The sequence below is a fragment of the Triturus cristatus genome, chromosome 1_2 (assembly GCF_964204655.1).
Source record: "Triturus cristatus chromosome 1_2, aTriCri1.1, whole genome shotgun sequence".
Classification (NCBI taxonomy): domain Eukaryota; kingdom Metazoa; phylum Chordata; class Amphibia; order Caudata; family Salamandridae; genus Triturus; species Triturus cristatus.
Window position 1 is genome coordinate 573065264 of NC_140580.1, and position 20633 is coordinate 573085896.

Consider the following 20633-nt stretch of genomic DNA (forward strand, 5'->3'; position numbering starts at 1 on the left):
GCAAGAGGTTGGACAAAGCGGTGGAAAAGGGCATATTTATTTAAAGGATGGATTATGAATTTGAGTTTTCTAGCACAATTAATTCACGTTTCCCAATCTCATTTCTTTCTTAGGATATTCAAACTTCGGCCTTAGGCAGAATGATAGATATTCTATGGGCAATTTTAAACTAGGAGTAAATCTTGCCAGCATGTTTGCGGGTATGGCTAGAGTACTAGGGCCCAATCACTGTATGCATAGATATTTCCATGGTGGAAGGTGTGGTTCATAATGTTCCATCTGGGATTGATGTGAAAAGCCAATATTTTAGTGATCTGTATAGAGGGAGGTGTCAATCTATGTTGCAAATGTATGTGTCCTCTGTTCCATAGTTTGACTGTCTTGGGCAAAAAGATCTCCCGCCTAACCATGCTCTCTTCTAAAGAGGGATAATGGGGAGATATACAGTTGATGATCGTATGTTTCACTTAGGTTTGTACATGGTAATGTTAGCCATAGGGAATTCAGGATAATTTTAGGTATTGCCAGTGCTTAATTTGTGCTTGTGGTTTCCGGTGCTCTGTACCGGCACTTAATTGTCAACACCAGCACTTATGACAGTCTGCCACAATGTGGTGCTGTCTGCCTACGTTAGAGAGGAGCACAACTACAGCTTATTCTTAACAAAATATACATTAAAATGAGAAATGCCTGCTACCCAAGCCATTTTTAGAGCTTTGAGGGCAAAGAATAGTATACACTGTCACACGTGTAAGTGTGTGAAGGTCAGTAGTTGTGGAGGTTTGACATTGGCACCTTTGGCAGGGGCAACGGGTAGTGCATGCTGCAGTGGCCTGCTAACGAGAGCCTGCCACTAATTAACTGGTAGTAGTATTTATGGCAAGGATTGGCTAGGAAATTGGTAGTAGTGTTCATGGCAAGGGCCAAAAAGTTGGCGAAGTTGCGTGCTCCCAACAAAATAATGCCGTAGGTTTACTTCTCACATAATCTAACTAAAGCATTCCAACTATGTTAACCCTTCTTAATACCTAAAGTAACGCAATACTTCCTTGTTGGGTTGAGCTGGTAGGGTAAACCAGATTTGATGCAAGAATATTAAAGAGCCTAAGGACAACTACAGGGTGACAAGACTTGTGGGATGAAGGGATTTTCTAACTTTCCATCTCCATGTTACTCCTTTCATATCAGAATACGTGTAAAATGTGCTACCTGTTTAAAAATAATTCTTTCGAATTACCTGCAAGCCAACTTTCTTAAATGCCAAGGATTCTGCACCGTTACACAGCACCAATGTTTGCTTGGTGGTCATGAATACTTGCTTTTTTCCATAAAATGTACCACAGAAATTAATTCAGCTATTCATGTTTATCAACAGTTTCTTTTTTATAATTTTAGAGTCCCACTCTGAATTAATGTAAACAACAGTGGTCCCCACATGTATTTATCTAAAGTAGACCATTATTTGGGGAATGCTATTAACACCATCATCACAACTCTACAATGGATTTTAATTGACTTGTGGTTATAGGTTTTGGTACTTACTACACTATTCTTTAAGTCCTATATCAAGTAAACAAACTGCTGGCTCACCAACCCATGCAAAAAGAACAATTAATGGACGGTGTGCTAAACAATGTCAAACACTCACCCCCAGTTTGAGATCTGGGCCTAAATCCATCTTTTTTTGTTTTGCTCACCATGCCAGTCCAGCCCGAACTGACAGGCCAGGTCCTCCCTGGACCCGAAACAAGCATCCTAGGACCGGTTTCGGGGTATCACCCCTCATCAACCAGGATAGCCTGAATCCAGTTGCAAGACGACCGGTTCAGGGAGGGCCTAGCCTGGCAGTTCGGGCAGGACTATTCCCATGAACAGCAGACTCAAGACTGATTTGCACATGCATGTCTGGGTCCAAACTGAGGTGGCATGGTGGGCAAAAAACGATGGATTGGGATGTGGCCAAGAGTGATTGCCAGTGGCTGAGATTAATTCATGCCCAGACGTGGGTCCCGGGTTCACTGTGCCAAAGAAACTAAGCTATACCCGGCTGAACGGCCCTAACTAGGCTGCTTGTGTTCCTGTTCAGGAAGGACCTGGCCTGGCAGTTCATGCTGGACTGTTCCCATGAGGAGTAGGGTCGAGGCTGATTTGCATATGGATGGGTTCAAACTCAGGTGGCATGGTGGGCACAAAACGATGGACTGTGCTGCGGCCCAGATCGATTGCCAGAGGCTGAGATTTATTCAAGCATTCCATCCATCACCTTGTTGTTTTTGCTTGGCTTGCTAACCAATGGCTTTATCCTTAAGGTATCATTACATTATCGAGGATCATGTAAAATAAGCAGCTGAAAGAAACATTGTCTAGAGTAAAATTCAGTAAAGTTAGCTGCAAACGTTGAAGTGGCAAGATACACAATTACAAAGTAATTACTTAAAATGGCTAAATGTCTACTCCCAGACTTCAAGGAAGTAAGCAATTGATTTATTTTCAAAGGGGCCCAGATGAAATACACAACCACAGCAAGCCAAGATCTATTCTTGTGAGACCGGGCACATCTTGCTACACTGTACAATTCGTACAAATTAGCTCTACCTGGTCTGTCTAAAGCCTTAGGATTGGAATACGGGGTCAGGGCTGAGGGTGGGTATATGGTTGTCCCTGCAACTCCGCTGGACAAGCAATCAGCGACGAGTAAGCATGCCAGGGTTGCATCATCATTCTATTATCCTATAGCTTCACTCACTCAGAAAATGAGAGCAGGTATGGAAGTTATTTTGACTCTTGCATCATAAAGTAGGGCCGGCTTTAGGGTGGTGCTACCGCTCTAGGTGCTGAACTCGCTGGGGGGGGAGGGGGGTGCTGTGTTCAGCAATAACTAGGATTTAAAAGCACCTGCTGCAGAGGTTCTTGTGCGTCTAGCTTTCAGGCAGCAATAAAATGTCATGTTAACTCTTCTGATTAATGTTCCTGATGGAGAGAGAGAGAGAGATCATTGTTTTGTCTAGTGGCAGTTTTGACTCGCCATAAAGTAGCGCAGAGGCATAGGACTGCTGCAAAGAACAGATCTGTATTTTATGTGGATAGCGGAGTAGATTAGTAAATCCAGTCTTTACTTGCACTTTAAAACAAACTAAATGTATTTGAGAGACTGCTATGGAGAGATGATGGGGACTTTAGCTCGATCGTAGTGAGGAAATTATAGGAGGAGGTCCTTTGGGAGGGCACGGGGGGCGGCGCCAAAAAAGATTGTCACACCGGGTGCCACCAGCACTAAAGCAGGCTTTGTCATAAAGTCATGGGGTCACCAGGCTCACATAATATCTAATAAAGAAATCCAATCATACTTGTGCAACAGCAAACACAAAAAAGTCAGGGGGAAAACATTACCATATGGCAGGGATACATTCACATGCAAAATAGTTAACTCAGAGGATACACAAATCCAGGCAATTTGGAAACACAAGTTACACAAAATCAGAAGCTATGCTGAAAATACTACCACTGCCAGGAAACTAGAATTCCCTCTTGTGTCCCAATAGTCCTCTTCAAAGAGAGAGAGAGAGAGGGCGAGCGAAAGAGCGATAGACACAAATAACTATGCAGGGCTCAGAAAAGAACCAGAAGCACAAAAAGCAAACTCCTGTGCGAAATCATTTCAAACATAGATAGATTTACAAAGATCATCATACCTTACGCAGCAGAGGGCTCACCTAGATCGATTTAGAGAGGATGGTGGAAAAGAAATACAGAAACTCCAAAAACAGTGACATTCACTCCATTAACGTGCATTAATGTCACAATCAAACTATGAATGTCCATGAGTCACCCTCAGCCACAATCACGATTATCATCTCTTTTGGGGGGCATATCTGAACAGTCATAAATGGAAGATGGATATGCGGGCAATCAATTTCATGACATGAAGATAGTTGCGAGTGGCTTTGTGCACTGGGTAAAGAGTGATTGGGCGCAAGCTGAAGTCAGCTTCAGCAGAAACTAAATGGGCACCTTCGTTTCTCATTCTCTATATTTTGAGAACATTCTGAAATGTCTTTCACATCTTGATACCATACAAGAAATCAGGGTTCTCCAGAGTCGGCCCTGGAGGACCTGATCCATGCTGGATTTTTGGCATATCCCCATTTAGATAAATGGAGTTATCTTAAAATCTGGCATGGATCCGGCACTCCAGGACCGACTTTGGAGACGCCTGCAATAAATTAAGACAAACCAATAATTGTATCGGTGCCACCACTATTACACTGTGAATACCCATCAGACATCTTCAGAAGCGAGCTGCAATTTAATCACGGTTAGCTTTTTGTGCGGGAGGCGGCATTCGAGCTGTCATATACAATCTCATGTCATGGGAGAGGTTGTGCAGTGTTTACAGCGCTTAGAAGAGTCAGCGGTCACAAGCCGGAGTTAAGTTCCACACAGATCCAAAGGACACTCCCTCATTTCCCAGTGCCTCTCATTTCTGAACACACAGAATTCTGAAGTATGGTTTCACATCTGGACAGAATACATACAAATAAAAACTGGCCAATAAAAGGTAAACACTTTAGAATGTTATTTTCTTCCCTACTCTCACTGGCTCATTAGCAGCAATTTAAACAACATGCTGTACGGATTGTTTTTGTTACCTCCTTTTCGGCTTCTAAAATCTACAGTGCAGTGTTCTTTTTTTCTTTTCTTAAGGTCTCCAAAGCACACACTGCGTTCTGACACAGGATCGTGGGTAAAAGTCAACTGTGTTTCCATGAAATCAACAAACATTTCAAAGTCTCGGCTTGGAAGGCCTTGACATCTGGTTCATTACTTTAGCAAGCTTGAGAAAGGCCCTAAAACTTCAAATCAAACCAACCAACAGTCTTTTCTAGGTAAGAGGTCTATTTTGATTTACAGGCTCCAGATCTACTCCATCAAATCAAGGCGCTAGACGCTACTGTCTCTTCATAAGAGTGTAGTTTAGTTAACCTCACATCAAATGGAAAATCACATTAGAAAACAGATAGGTGTAAAATGTTTAGAATGTAGAAAGTTTACATGTTACATTAATGCCCATCTCACACGAAAAGGGATTCAATCAATGGACAAACAAGAACCACCCTTCAATTACTCATACCCACAAATAAAAACAAGTCTTGGATCTTTTACGCCAAAAGCCAACAAATACTGTAGAAAACACCTAAACAGGTAAACTAAAGTAAAGGCTCAAACACCACCAAACAGGCATAATGCCCTACACCTATTGCCACCTGAAAATACACACTGCCTGTCAGGTCAGTTATCATTATTGTCCAGGAGGCTGCTGGACACCTGAATAGCTGTGAAGACCACACATAAACGTCATGGGAAAGCATGCGAACATTTAGGGACACAACATTTCGGATGTTGTGTTATTTCCTTAGCACGATAGGGCTGCTGCTTCTACAGTTGTTGCATCATTACTCAGATGGAGGCACTGAGGGCTACTGTCTGAGGCCCAGGCGTATAAGAAGTTTGTGACCCAAGGGTATGATGTGGTTTGAACCTGTATCATTTCTGTAACTTGAGTGCCAGCTCTGCTGCTTTAGCCTACCAGATCAATGGCTGCCTCTGCTGTCCAAGGCCTGGGACGGTGAGATCTGTGCGACTCTTCAGTTCCCCATCCGGCCACCTTAAAGTGGATGGTCAGTGGCATATTCGGAAGAGCAGGATTGGAAAACAAAAGCTGCTGGAACAGAGATGTGAAACAAGATGCTTGGTGCATTTTCAGAAAATGATGGGTTGCATGTTCAGTTGCAATCCCGGATTATTCGGATTTATCAGCCTAAACACACTGTTGTCTCTGTGGTGTGTGCAAAACAAATCATTTCTCTAACTCTTTTTTTTTTTTTTAATTGAGCAGAGCAGAGCAACGTCATAGCATCTATATACAGAATACAATTTATGATGACAAGATGTGATAAATACAAAAATACAATAATTGAAAGCTCTAAAAAGTGTTATATAGCCTTCCCAACTAAATTCCTTCCTTTATGTTACTAAAAGTAATAATCAGAGATCTCATCCATATTAAGGAAGTGACATAATATACTAAACAGCAAACAATAAAGTGCTATAGGGAGAGATATAAAATCCGTAATTCGTGAGCAGCAATTGTATATAGAAAAGTGCTAGTGCTTCTCAAGTATAGTCATTTGGAGACAAAAAAGTGCGAGTGCGTCCATTTATAAAATATAGGATAGCCTTCCCAGGCAAGTTCCTTCATTCCTTCCCTTATATTACAAAAAAATCGGAAGAGCAGGATTGGAAAACAAAAGCTGCTGGAACAGTGATGTGAAACAAGATGCTTTGTGCATTTTCAGAAAATGATGGGTTGCATGTTCAGTTGCAATCCCGGATTATTCGGATTTATCAGCCTAAACACACTGTTGTCTCTGTGGTGTGTGCAAAACAAATCATTTCTCTAACTCGTCAGTAATTCTGGCCGACTGTCAGGAAAATTAAGCTAGAAAACGATGAATGTCCAAGTATTCGCAATGTCATCCATTCAAAGCGCTCAAAGACCCCAATGGAGGGTCGGGCTTGTTGAAACTCATAGAATTTTCTCTAAGTCTTGTAGTAGTCAGTCATTACTCAGCAGTATTCGTAGTAGGTAATGATATCTACCATTGGTGTCCCAAAGGCCCACATGGCATTACTCTCAAATTGGATATCCAAGTTAACCCCCCTCCATGGTTAAGAAGTCCAACGGTCGAAAAATACTCACTGTGGTGTTAAAGAGGGTTTAGAAATTCAGATACTATGAGATTCAAGAAAGTACAATCTACAGTCCCAATATTCAGTGACAGCTGCATCTTTCACCGCCAACAAACCTTTAGTTCATAGGCAGGCAACTGGGGCAGTTAAAATAAGGAACAGTACAAAACAAAACACACAGAAGGCCCTATACAAACTGGCACAGGGACAAAACCAGAAATATAATTATGGTGCAGATGTAAGGGGTTATAAAGCAAACTAACTGGTGTCTTGTGGCCACTGTTACTCTATCAGAAAGCTGGGTGCCCCCAGCAAGTGTGACATGTAAACAAAATAAATGAGAATGAAGAAGGACATCTTCAGGGCCAATCAATGCAAAGGGAAAGCATGCACACAATAGCAGTTCTCCGCCCCCTCTTCCACACCATCAGCCCTATGTAAAATCCCAAATGATCCCTGGCAAACAGTGTCTTCCTGTGCAAATAGAGTGGGAAGCTGAGCTGTACCCTGCTGCGTTTGAATCCCGTCCCACTGTACCGCCACATTATCCTGCTCTCGTAGCTTTGATGCGAGGCATTGCTGCCAGTCAGTTTGGGATTTGCCAGCACAAAGCATCTTAGCCCTGGGGCAACCAGCTCCAAGAAATTGTTTTGATGCCGTGTTGCCCTATTGTGGCCATCTGTGGTGACTCTATACGGCTGCTGTCTGCAGTGGAATCAATGCAGCAGAGCCCTGCAGACAGAGCTCAGGTGATGCCAAGAACACGAGGCTGGGCGGTGGGGGAGGCTCACTAGGCATCAAAGGGTCAAGCACCAACAGCAATGGCTACTACCCGTTCTTCACGGCCCACCACAGGTTGGCTCTTTTACCATCAGTAAGAATGCAGAATCTATTTTTAAGTGAACCAGACCTGACAACTTTTTTACTTTTTCCATGGTGTGGGGAGGAGGAGGGACTTTGGAGCGGGCGGTGCTTAGAGTCAGTCACTGCCTTACTAGCCTTGGAGGGGCAACTCGCTGCCGGTGCCAAGAGGAGGGGCGCGGCTTAGAGCCCTGCACTCACCGGAGCAGTCTCTTCTGATGTTGCCCAAAAACACTAACAAAAGATTCTAAAATAACACCCATGCCGGGGGAAGGTGCAAACACCTTAGTCTGCATCAGCTATGCAGAGCCGCCACAAGAGCTGGAAACCCTCTCCATACATGGGTTTCCAGCTCATCTTTTTTTTGTGGGATGTCGGCTCTTCGCCAGGAGACCGTGTGAGGAGATGATGTTACACACGGTGGCATCATGTGTGCTGGCAGGCTTGGGCCAACTTTTTAGGCAGGAAAAAACGCAGCAAAAAATCCTTGAATCTTGAAGAATGTCCACTATTTGAACCTGTGCAAAATAGGTTGAGGGGGAGGCACACTGAATCAGGGTCGGACTGGGCGGCGCAACTGGCCCTGGCAAAGTGCTCGCCCCCCCCTCTGGCAGGCAGGGGAGGGGTGTTGCCGCCGAGCTCTTTGCCAGGGCCGGTTGTGCTTCCCAGTCCGGCCCTGTAGGTGAGGGCCCAAACTACTATGGGTCACCCTGCCTCCTTGTACTCTGATGACATGTATGTGTATGTAATGTATGCTGCAAAAACTGGCCTGTAACAAAAACGGCCCTCAGGGGCCCAAAACCGGCCCAACCCTTGCTGCGTACCGGGGGATTGCCCGGTGCCCGCTACGGCCAGTCTGGCCCTGCACTGGATCATAAAGTACATTTCAGCTAGTGAAGAAGGCAGCTTTGAACTTGGAGGAAGCATGCGGATGCAAAGATCACAGCTAAAGTACACCGACCAGTGTTTATTTAGAAACAATGGTGGCGCTCGGTCTGTCCGCGCTGTCCCCTCGTGTGCTCTCGCTGCATGGTCGAGTTTTTCAAGGACGTTGCTTGAACGCGAAGAACATTTAAATACAGAATGTTTTCAACCTGCAAAGTAGCAAATCATTTTTGACCTCGACAGCTGTGACGTTTTGCAGCCTTACTCATTCATGTTAACGAGAAACAATTGTGGAAAAGCCCAGGGACAGCCGGCCAGGCTCCATGATGCCACTGACGGGCCTGTGCAGCTTAAAACCCAACTCAGACGAGTTTGGAACTAAACGGATAATAATACGAGAACCTCTCATAAAATCAAACGAGAATACAGCAGAGAAGACGCGTTTCGAGCATGACGTACAACAGTGGGACAAGCACGGAGCCCAAAGGAAGTTCTGACAAGAGAGCGAGATTGGTAAAGACGCGTGGGCTGCGGAGAAACACTGCAATGCAACTCGAAAGGCCTGGAACAAACACAACCGAATAATGTTAGCATAAGAGTCAAAGTTCGAGACGAAAGCATTCTTTACATTCTTTGACAAACAAACACACGTGTATACGCCATGCAGAACTTATCGCTAGGCGTAGCTAAGGTTTACTAATGTTTCCCGACTCTTAAACATCTCTGCAACACGTGTTCTTAAACTAAACATATGAAATGTAGATGGAGAAGCGTACAGATCATATACAATGCTGATTCGTGCACGTTTGCTTGCCCTATTACCGTAGGCATGCAAATGCTCAGAATTGTTGTTGAATGCTTCATTCTTATTGTTGGTTTTCTTTCAATTAAAACATTTTTCTGGTGGTCATTATCTTTTCCTCACATAAGTTAGAAATATTAGTGCACTTTCCCATGAGTTCGGCACCAGTTATGAGACGGTAGGAGTGGAAAATGAAATGCAGAACCGCTGTGAATATTATTAAAATATTACAACTGTGCAGGTGTTCACCTCACATCCATAGCATAAGGTACGAGTAGCAATTAAATAATGCACGATTCACAGGTGGGTTTTCTGTACTAAACTTAACTTTCTGAATACATATTAAGTGACAAGCACGCACCCCAAAAATACACGTTCCATTACATGCACTGCAGTTGTTCCTTGTATGTATGCAGGGTGCATCACCTTCACCATCTCACATAGAACATTGTGAAAAACAACAGCTTTACTAGGGAATTTGCTCATCACTAAATGAAAATAAAGTACACTCTCTTAAAGAAGGCTTGATCCATCTTTGATTCAAGCATGTGCACTGAAGGTAGATTAAAAAACAAAACAAAAAGAACAGTGGTAATGCATCGGTTTTGCCTATCTAATGAATAAAGTGCTGGTTTCATCAATCATTTTCTGGAAGAAGGAAAGAGCTCCCTGACAGATAACAGGGGAGTGGAGAGGATGTAGCACAGCAGCCAGAGCTGCTAACTCGAGAGCAGGGGGATCACGGTTGGAGCCTCGCACAACATCCTGCGATTCTATGCAAATCACTTAATCTCTTTGGGTGATAAATTGTTATATAAATATGCTGCAAGAGTAAAAGGCAAAATGTTATGAAAATATAGTTCCACCAAAGCAGATGATATCGGTGGTGCGAAACTGATAAGAGAAGCAGACTAGGAACAAGCATTGGTAAATGCAGGAAAATATGCTACAGCTAATAGAAATGGAGAAAAGGTAATTGCCACGCACAGGTACCGATGAGAAGCCAGGAAAGAGAGGAGGCGGGATGCACGTCCCATTTAAGTTTATATTAAAAACATTACATTTCTCAAGCACAGCGCAAGCGCTGTGCAGGCGAAACCTATCCAGTGACCTGCTGCCTGCTCAGCCCATTCCACTCTCAGTAGTGACGGCGTCCCTCATGCTCCACTCCTTTCATACCTTGTTTGCAACATGTATACCTTAAATTTTCGCTTATTCGTCCAAGTTGGGAAAAACAACCCTGTGGATGATATTTAGAAATGGGTCCCATTATCACAACACATGCCACATGAATGGCACCCCAGCTACGCTCTGCAGAGAGATATAGTGGTCACGTCCTGTGAGAAAAGGAATGTAGTGAGGGCCAGTGGAGGGCCTGGCACTATGAGGAGGGTGAATGTGAGCTTGGTGCCCTCTCTTGATGATCCCCTTGGCTGGGCCGCCACTTGCTGGGAGTCATATGTGAGGTAGCTGCGAGGGTGTGCAGTCACCTCCAATGAGGCAGGTGCCGTGGGACCTACAGGTTGCGCTCCTGTTGAATGCCCCGGCCTGGGAAGGGCCACCAAGACAGGCCCTGAGGAGGGTCCCAGGCATACGACTAGTAGGCACTAAACGTATCCCCCTCCTCTTGCACATCATTCCTCGGGATGGACTGCTACATCAGCCCATGCAGCAGGACAGAATGACACCAGGCCTGACCATGGACACAGCACAGAGGAGGCCAAGAGAACTACGATTGGGCCACAGGGCCCCCAAACGCACTGTGAGCGGGACTGGCACTGGGTCGGACCGATTTGTCCTGGGTAGTGGTATCTCTTGCCAGGTGTCGGGCTGGGTGCGAGCTGCAAGCCTGGACCACCACTGGTCAGACATCTAGGGTAGGAGTGCTCCCCGCTGCCTGACTGCAGGCTGTTAACACCCCCCTAGCTAGCCTTTGAGCCCCCAGACTATGGATGCCACAGGGGGTGGGTGTGGACAGCCCTGGAAGTCCAGCGAGAAAAGACCCTCTGGAGTTAGACGTCATCTTGATCCCACAAACCGAATATCTCATGCACGTGGAAGTCAACAGGGCTGCAGGGAAGTGTCTGTGAGTGCCTCGCAGGGCCCCTGCTGAGACGTCTGAGAAGACACCCTCTGCTGGGCTCACCTTTGTCACCACAGACCATGCCCACAGAAGTAAGCCCCGACAGAGGAAATACTTGCGCAGTTACTGGGCGAGTGGTTCTGGGAGTGGGAAGATGATCCATGCCCAAACGGGAAGCAGCGTCTGCCAGGGTAAAGAAATAAGAGCACAAGGGGCAAACGTGAGCCGAGGAGAAAAACATCACCTCCCCGAGAGACCTCAAACTGCCCCGGCACAGCACAGCAGCGGGATGCAAAACGATGCTGTCAGTCAGAGTGTGGTAAAGGGCCCTTGAGATACCCATATTTCGCTGGTCTTAGGCTGAATGAGGGGCCCTGCAGAGTGCCCCCCTGCGCTACGCATTACCCGGGAGCTCACGTGGGCCCCTGTCTGCCATGCGTTGCTCAGACGGTCTTTTTTTGCTTTCTGTGCATTCTGGCAGTGGTGGTTATACAGTCCTGAATTTAAAATTGGAAAAGCAAAACTACAAGAATGCAACAAAACTGGCAATAGGAGGGCACAACAGCCAAACATCAGCCTGCGACCTCTGCCAGTGTTGGGGTGCCGGCAGCTCGCCCACTCCCGCTTCATGCATCGCATCAATGGCAAGTCTCTGAATTGCAGGACTACAAATACCAGCATGCAGCGGAAACCGCCCACTGGAGGAGAACTTGAGGAGTGAAACCCGTAGATTTCTGGATCCACAAATCTTGAAGTGCTCTCCTCTTATACACTGTACCACTTTGTGTGGCTGCCCGCCGCTAGAAAACGCAGCCTTGCCCGCTGCTGCCCAAATACACGACATTTCTCCGCTGCACAGCAGTCCAGTGATAATAATGCCATCCCGTGCCCTGCAGAAATCCACGGCTGAGTTCTCACCCGCTGCAAACCCGGAGCCCTGCACGGCGCTCCCGCTGCCAGTCCAGGGCACCGACGCTCTGAGGGCCAGGGAGGGAACTGTTTGTTTTACATCCACCGCAGAGCAGCAGGCGCTGCCGCCCTACTCCCAGAAACTTACCTGCTGTACGCAGACAGCGGTTTACAATGGAGCAGAGATACTTTGTGACTGTTCTCTCAAAAATAAAAATACACGCACACAAACGGTCGGCTGCTTGCCAATGGAAAGAGGAAAGTATTTTTTTTTACATCAGAAACTGGGATTGTAAACAGAAAGCTATGGATATAAACTAATGAGAAAAAGTTGGCCCCGGTATTTCCACCCGCGACGGCGCGACCCAGCTGTAGTGGGTTTACTACTTCATGCTTGGAGATGGGCGCCTATTAGAAAAGTTGATACCATTCACCAGCCAAGAAAAACGCAGTCCAAGTAGTTGCAGGCTTTGCTTTGCTGAAAAGTGAGAGTGCCCTGCACCCCAAAAACCACAAGCTGAGAGGCTGCACGCAGCGCCGCTGGCCTCTTACCGTGACCATCCCTCTGCTGAAGGGCACTTAATCCTGGCAGTGCCCGCGGCGCCCGCCTCAGACCCCTTCAACGCGCTGCTCGCATGCCCACTGACAGCCGTTCAGCCAGTCTCTCCCCGGCTCCGCCTACCTTCAGAGCAGCGCCGCCCACTGGGCTTACACAGGAGACCGACAGGGGGGAGGGCGACGGCCGTGCAAGGAGCCGGAGCAGCGCCCGGCTTCCAGGACATCATCTCAGCGCCCAAAATTCCTCTAGGAAAACGTTTAGACGTTTAACTATTAACGTGTGCTAATAAAGCAAGCACGCCCACCCCCACCCAAAAAAGCTACTAAACTATTTCTGTGTCTTTTTTATCTTATGTCAGCTCCGCTTCTTGATGCTTGCTATTACATTTTCATTTTTATAAATGCATCTCGTTGGTGGACATTCTATTTGATGTTACAAATGGTTTTGCAATTGTCCTGTACTCTCAAGTTTTCAAGGTCAGGCCTTGAGAAGCTAAAGTCGTCAGGTTTTTCCGTTCTTGGACTTGTAATCATGTTTATCGTTTACCGCAGTTAGGACTACACAATTACCAGAATACAAAGAACACGCATTGGCAAAGCCAATTGGTCTCGCTTTTGCGAGAGTTAATCTATCGGCGAGGTAAATAGACATTGGGCCTGATTATGAGTTTGGCGGTCCCACAGCAGATGGTGCAAACCCGTGGTGCGACTGCCCTCACATCAGGAGTTTTTTCCTGGTCTGGCGAGCGGTCCTGCAGCAGTCTGAGAGAGGTGGTATGTCAGGCTTATAAAAGAGCCTAACAGGCAGACCACCGCTATCAGAGTGCCGACTGCACCTTCCTGCAAGGTGTGCCATACATGGAATGGAAATGTGTGGAGTTGAATTGTGTGCTGTGAACTGTGTGGCGTTGAGTGGATTTAGGCTGATTGGAATTATGTGGCATGGTCTGGAGTGTATCTATGTGGATTGTTGCTATGTGACATAGAGTGGTTTTATGTGGGGTGTATTTACACGGTATTGAATAGAGTGTAATTATGTGGAGTCGAATCATGTTGCTTTGAGTGGTATTATGTGGAGCGTAATTATGTTGGGTGGTGCTGAATTGTGTGGTGTGGAATTATGTGGTGTTGTGTGTCACACTAAACATCCAGGTACACTACACAGAACTGGAAGCTTTGGATCAACCTACGGAAAAAGCAATCACCAAGAATAAAAAAATTAAAAAAAATCTGTCTGTTCCCTAAAACAAACAGGTTAGCTGTCCCATGTCATCATGGCTCATGAGATATGCTGCATTTATCTGGAACTCCTAATTGTTTATTATAAAAACATATTTAATTAAGCGAGGCATTTTCAATATTTATTATTCCTTCAGGGAATGGGAAACATATTTTGATCGTTCTTCATAATGAAACAAAGACTATTCCCTACCAAGGAGTATATATAATTCTATGTTGTTGGGAGAGAAGCTTTAACCATAGCGAGCTGAACATTGGCTGTGCCCATGAGTGCCACCCATTTTATTACTTAAGGAGTCAAGAATAAACCAGCACATACATAATCAATCACATCACAGGCAGTTACCATGTCACTTTAACTCTTTATAACACTTTCTAACAAGCTTTAACAAGGAAGGAGTGCTCAGTGAGCTTGAGTATGACGATCGAAGCGGGCAGAGTGAGGGCTAGGAGGGTGCACTGGGGGTCAGAGAGGGACAGAGAGGACTGAGGCGGGTGCGGTTAGAGCTGAGGTGTGCCAGTGCAGAGATGTATCTAGAGGTTGCAGTGAAATATTTAGTGCGTTTTGGAGGGGAGTGTGTTGTAGTGAGAGGTTTAGTGAGTGCTGGAGAGTATGTTGCAGTGAGTGCTGTAATGATTATTGAAGTGGTAGGTGTCACAGTGAGGGTTTTAGTTAGTGGTGAAGTGGGAGTGTGTTTCAGTGAGGGTTGTAGTGAGTGCCGGACTGGAAGTGTGATGCAGTGAGTAGTTTAGTAAGTGCAGGAGGGTGAGTGTGTTGCAGTGAGGGTTTAGTAAGTGCTGAAGTGGCAGGGTGCTGCAGTGAGGGGTTTAGTGAGTGCTGGAGAGTATGTTGCAGTGAGTGCTGTAATGATTATTGAAGTGGTAGGTGTCACAGTGAGGGTTTTAGTTAGTGGTGAAGTGGGAGTGTGTTTCAGTGAGGGTTGTGGTGAGTGCCGGACTGGAAGTGTGATGCAGTGAGTAGTTTAGTAAGTGCAGGAGGGCGAGTGTGTTGCAGTGAGGGTTTAGTAAGTGCTGAAGTGGCAGGGTGCTGCAGTGAGGGTTTTAGTGAGTGCTGGTGGAGGAGTGTGTTGCAGTTGTAGTGGGTTCTGGAGTGGGAGTGTGTTTCAGTGAGGGTTTTAGTGAGTGCTATAGTGGGAAGGTGTTGCAATGAGGGCTGTAGTGAGTTCTTGAGTGGGAGTGTGCCGCAGTGAGGGCGTTAGTGAGTGGTAAGGCGTTGCAGTGAGTCTGTAGTGAGTACTGGAGAGTTAGTAAGTCATGGTGAGGGCATTACTGTGGCCTGACTTGATCACGATCGGTTTCACTGATGCCTTGTTGCATTCAGTAATGTGCACATCATAACCGGGCAAAAGTTTGGAGAGAAATTGATTTGTTGTTTTTTTCTATAGAACAGCGTTCACCTCCCCCTCATGTCAATAAAGATATTGCAGTTAGTAAATAGCTCTGGAGGATTGTCTCTATAGCACTCAATCTCCACAGATTTAAGGAACAAAGCCAGTCCCAATGTGATGTAGGCTCTCACCCCACCACACCTGGGAAACTGTAATGAGAAAATGGTCTCCAAACCATCAGCAATAAGGAGGAGGTGGAACATCCTCGACTCCCATGGAAGCCCTGAATATTTATCACCAAAAACAAGCCCATAATAAATGACTGTTAGTGCTGCACATACACACTTTCAATGTCAAATCATGAGGTACAAAACAGTACTCCATTGTGTGGTACAATATAAAAAGTCTTGCCACTGGCACCTCCGTAGGCACAATAAATAGCAAAAGTAAGAGAAAAAATTATGGCCTGCGTTCTGAGGATTTGCAAGCGCCAGAGCTGAATTTCAACTTTCCAACACTGCATATATATTTTACTGTGGCACAGTAATGGATTTTGTATGACATGTGCTTCCAGTATCCGGAGAGGGGTCGTATGTGTGGTCGCTCGGGTGCTGCTGTGTTCTGTGCACCTTGTGATTTTCTCTGTCTAGGCGGTTTCTCTCCTCAGGCCACTGAATGGAATGCGCAGATTTGCATAAAGCACTCGTACCATGCCTTGCTAACACTGGACGGCAGTGAATAAAAATTGAAGCACTCTTTGACAGAGCCAACAATATTTGAAGGTTACCCCAGCTGCCTGTCTGAGTGCCAGTTTCATCACAATACGATGGCCACCACTCCCCGGTCATGTCAAAACAAACCGACAAGATGGGCGGCACTGCTTTGAAATGCATAATAATTGTGCGATCCAAAGGAGTGGCAGCCAAGTTAAATACTGATCTTGAGGATGAGGCATAAGAGATTCAGCGGCTGACCACGGGCTAGAGCGGGTCGAGTATTTGCGGGAGGCTCTGCATAAAGCACTCCTATACCTTGGAGTGGAGTTTGTGATATTTAAAATTTTGTATTTCTCAAACGCTCATACATTAAAAATACAGGAAAACCTTTCTGGGGGATGGGGGCGCAATTTCTCTATTTGTATGGACAGATTGTGAGGCGACTGTTAAATGATAATGCTTTCAGGGGGCACGGTATCTCCCGTTGTGTGGACGCAAGGCGATTGTTAAATGAAAATCCTGTCACCTAAGTGCAACACAACATTCTGAAAAGACGATCCGACACCAACTGAAAAAAAAAATGGTGCGCCGTAAGTAACAGAATTAAACTGAAGGGAACTACTACATGTAATAGGGCCAGTAGTCATGGGAGTCAACTAAATATCAAAAGGTAGGACAAATAAATCAAATGGACCTATGAAAACTAAGGATTTATGAAGTGCACACCAAAGAGCAAATGAAAAACAATGGGCATGCTCGAAGCCCACACAATAGATACAGCATGTTTCAAGAGACAGTGCATGCCCTGCCTAGACTCGACCTAAAAATCATTGTGGACTAGTTAAGCTACTCATTCATAGACTTGGGAAACCATGGGCCAGATGTACGACCCACCAATTTGCGACTCGCAAATTGCGACTCGCAAATTGGGATGTACAACAGTGTCTCAATCACTGTTTGCGATTCTCAACGGGGTAGCAAATTGCATGCCTCATTAATATTCATGAGGCAGTCGCAATTGCGACGCCATTGGGAATGGCTAGCACTCACAGGGATGGTGGCCTGCTGGGGTCAGCAGACCACCATGTCTGTGACTGCTTTTAAAATAAAGCAGTTTTTAAAAAAAAATGCAGCCCATTTTTCTTAAAGGAATTGCCACTGCCTGCTCTTAAAAAATATTTTCACTCATACTCACAAAGGGGAAGGGGTGCCCTGGGGACCCCTTCCTGTTTGCGAGTGGTTTACCACCTACTTGAAGTAGGTGTTAAACTGCGAGTGTTTTGGGCCGCAAATGCGGTCGCAAAACAATAGTACATGGCATGGTGACTCGCTATTAGGAAGGGACGCCCCTTCCTAATAGTGGGAGTCGCAAATGCTATTTTGTGAGTCTGTGACTCGTAAAATAGCATTTGTACATGCCATTACCCTTTTTTGCAGTCGCAAACAGGAGGATTTCCCATTTGCAGCCGCAAAAAAGGGTCGTACATCTGGCCCCAAGAGGGTTGACTGAGATATAGGAGTTTTGAACATTGACTGCATACATCACTCAAATTACTTTCATATTTCACTATACTAATTCACCACTAATCCTTTATGGGTTCCGGGGTAGCGTGCTTCTTGCCAAAAAAGCGCTTCAACGCCTCATCAGGGGTAGTAAACGCTATATAAATGCAATTACAATACAATACAATAGATAAGTCAAGAGGAGAAACCCCATGAAAATTCTGGTACATCTACCCAGAGGACATTTTTCAGAGAGGCGGCAAAGTTATAGGTTTCAAGATGGAACTAGCAGAGGCTCTGCCAGCAGAAACCTAATGGTTTATTCATTTAACAAAATAAGATCCTTTTCTTTCTCCTTTTGCAGTTTCACACAGCGTAACCTCGACCGAAGGTACTGGGCAACTTTAAATGAGCACCAGTTACATTACACAATGTCACATTCACTTTTTAGGCACAGGGAGATTAAGTGATTTGACCAAGATGTGTCATAATGAGCTGGTCATCTTTAAATTCTTTTAACCGTCATGGTCCTGAGGATGGTCTCACGGTCTCACGCACTGCTGAAGTTCAAGACCGAAGCATCGACAAAGAGTCCACTTTGTTCATATACATTTCTGTATCTTCGCTCAGGAATAAACTAACATAAATAATGGACAGATACCAATCAGACAAAGAGTGAACTGTACATACATTGATCTAAGGGTTTGAAATATTGATTCTTGATTATATTCAGAGCCACATGATTAATGTATAATGGGATTTGATTGTTTTGCACCCTTTATCATATGTTTAGCATATAAGATCCTTGTTAACTCTCTTAACGTGTACGCAAATTTATTTTGGACTAATCCATAATCATAATCATGTTATTCAGAAATATCACTGGCTCCCTGTGAAGAATCGTATAATGTTCAAGGCCTTGTGCATTGCGTACAAGACTTCTCGCAACATTGGACCTCAGTTTCTGATCAGAGAACTAGCAATTTATATTCCAACTCGGGCTCTTCGCTCATCTACTGCATCTGCCAGAGAGCCATGCACTAAAACTGCTTCATGGGGCGATAAACATTTCATTGTCGAAACTGCTAAACTTTGGAACTCGCTCCCATTAAAGATCAGAGCATGCCAAACTTTATTAACCTTCAGGAAAATGACGAAAACATGGCTGTTTACTCAATAAGCCCCTCGGTATAGGGTACAAGCTGGCTGTCCTCAGCGCAGAGACATCCACGGGTAGTTGAGCGCTTTATAAATCTCATAAACATAAACATAAATATAAGTCATTACAGACTCATGCCTTATGTTTAGTTCTAACTGTCATCTTTAGGACAGATAATCTACTTTAAATTCCCGAATCACACATTTAAATGACTCACTTGTTGGCCAATTACTTTTACTGTGGTTCATACCCAAGCCACAAAGGGTTATGGGTTGCTCTTATTTTTGTTAAATTCTAGGGCAATCCAGCAGTGCTAGCAGGGGCGTAGCTTAGTCAGTGAGATTTGGGAGATGGAATCTCAAAATTCCCAACTAAAAAGCAGTGGGCCACAGGGTGAATGTGTGAAGAGACTGAGGTTCGGGTGGATGGTTCCCATGAGGAGGACGGTCAGTACTGATTTGTGTTAGGTGTGCCTCAAAGGCTATTATAGAGGTTGGCAGACAGGTATTCTGTTGCAACAGAGTCGGTCAGACCACATATTTTAAGCTGATGGAGTAAAATGTATTTTCTCAATGTAAAACTTTCTTCTAAGGCTCAATGAAGTATGTGCCATCAGAAGTATGCCATCCACCTGTCCGCCCTATTTAGAGTGGCCAGTCAGATGGCTTTTTTTTTTTACTGTCCGTCACCTCTAGGTATATCCTGGCATTGAGGGTCAGTAAAACAAAGAAAAATGATCCCCATGAGATGGAAGAAAAACTGATAAATAAAAACTTCTGGAAAAGTTTGGCAGTCAGCCGTAATGTTTGCCAGAACCGTCTGTTAAATTTTTTTCTACATTGACAGGAACAGCAATGATGGCAGTTCTTGCCAATGTGTAGAGATGCAGGGTGCCATCTCTAAATTTGGTGGGAAGGCAGTAAAATCCACTGCCATCTATCTGCCTTTACGCTGTCTGGTAATTCCTAAATTAGGCCTTTGGAGTCTAGAGTGACACACTGGGCGAAAAACAGTTGTTTGGAGTGCTACCCTGAGGGATTGCCTGTGATAGACTATTTGCAAGCATTCATCCCATCACCTTTTGGCTAGGATTGTCCCTGGAAACTTGAGACTGGTTTACCTTTCAAAGCCGACTACTGCCAATGTTTGAAAAATCTAAAAATTAGTACATTTGCATACATTCAAGGCGAGTTCTTCTATGGGTGCAGATTTACTACTTTTTTGGTAAACCGGTCACTAAGTGACATATTTACAAAGAACTGGCACAACTCAGCACAGCAAGCAAAGTTGCTGCATTGCGTGTGTCACCTGAAGAGAGCAGACCTGGGCAATATCTTCAAAGAAAAGGCGCAATATTGCTCTTTCCATGTGCTTGCACACTTTGGGCTGCCTCGAGCCAATGCTGGCACCCTTGCGCCATAGTGTAAGTGTGTCTGAGTCATGGTCAGAATAGTTTTGTGTTTCCCTTCCTAAACAAAAACTATCCTTAGAGGATTTTTCCTCTTTGCATGTGTGCTGAAGAATGCAGCGCACATGCAAAGAGGAATTATCAAGGAGAAATAAAGATATTTTATTACCATTTTAGAGCAAACCCATATATACAACACTTTGTAAATATGGGTTTCTTCAAAATCCATTGGAGGGTGCACCGGAACACCCATGCACCACCCATGGAATGCCTACCTGATTTAAAGTAGCCCAAGGCAGGGCAATGTGCCACCTTGCATTACTTTTTCTTACAAAGCCATGCAAATCGACATTTGTATGGCTTTGCATATATCAAAAAGAACTTTGCATCAGGCTGCATCAAAAAAATGTC

The 20633-nt window shown here is 44.9% G+C and overlaps 1 protein-coding gene across 6 annotated transcripts in view; it reads right to left on the reverse strand.

The window, feature by feature from the left end:
* LZTS2 (leucine zipper tumor suppressor 2) overlaps positions 1-12973 on the reverse strand; it is a 647770-nt gene extending 634797 nt beyond the window's left edge. For 4 of the 6 annotated variants that reach the window (XM_085606497.1, XM_085606500.1, XM_085606493.1 and 1 more), the window contains exon 1: positions 12843-12973. The gene's annotated coding sequence lies outside the window, so the exon portion shown is untranslated. The remainder of the gene's footprint in view (positions 1-12842) is intronic. The other 2 variants (XM_085606495.1, XM_085606498.1) reach the window with 1 other exon arrangement.
* Between the last annotated feature and the right edge of the window lie 7660 nt (positions 12974-20633).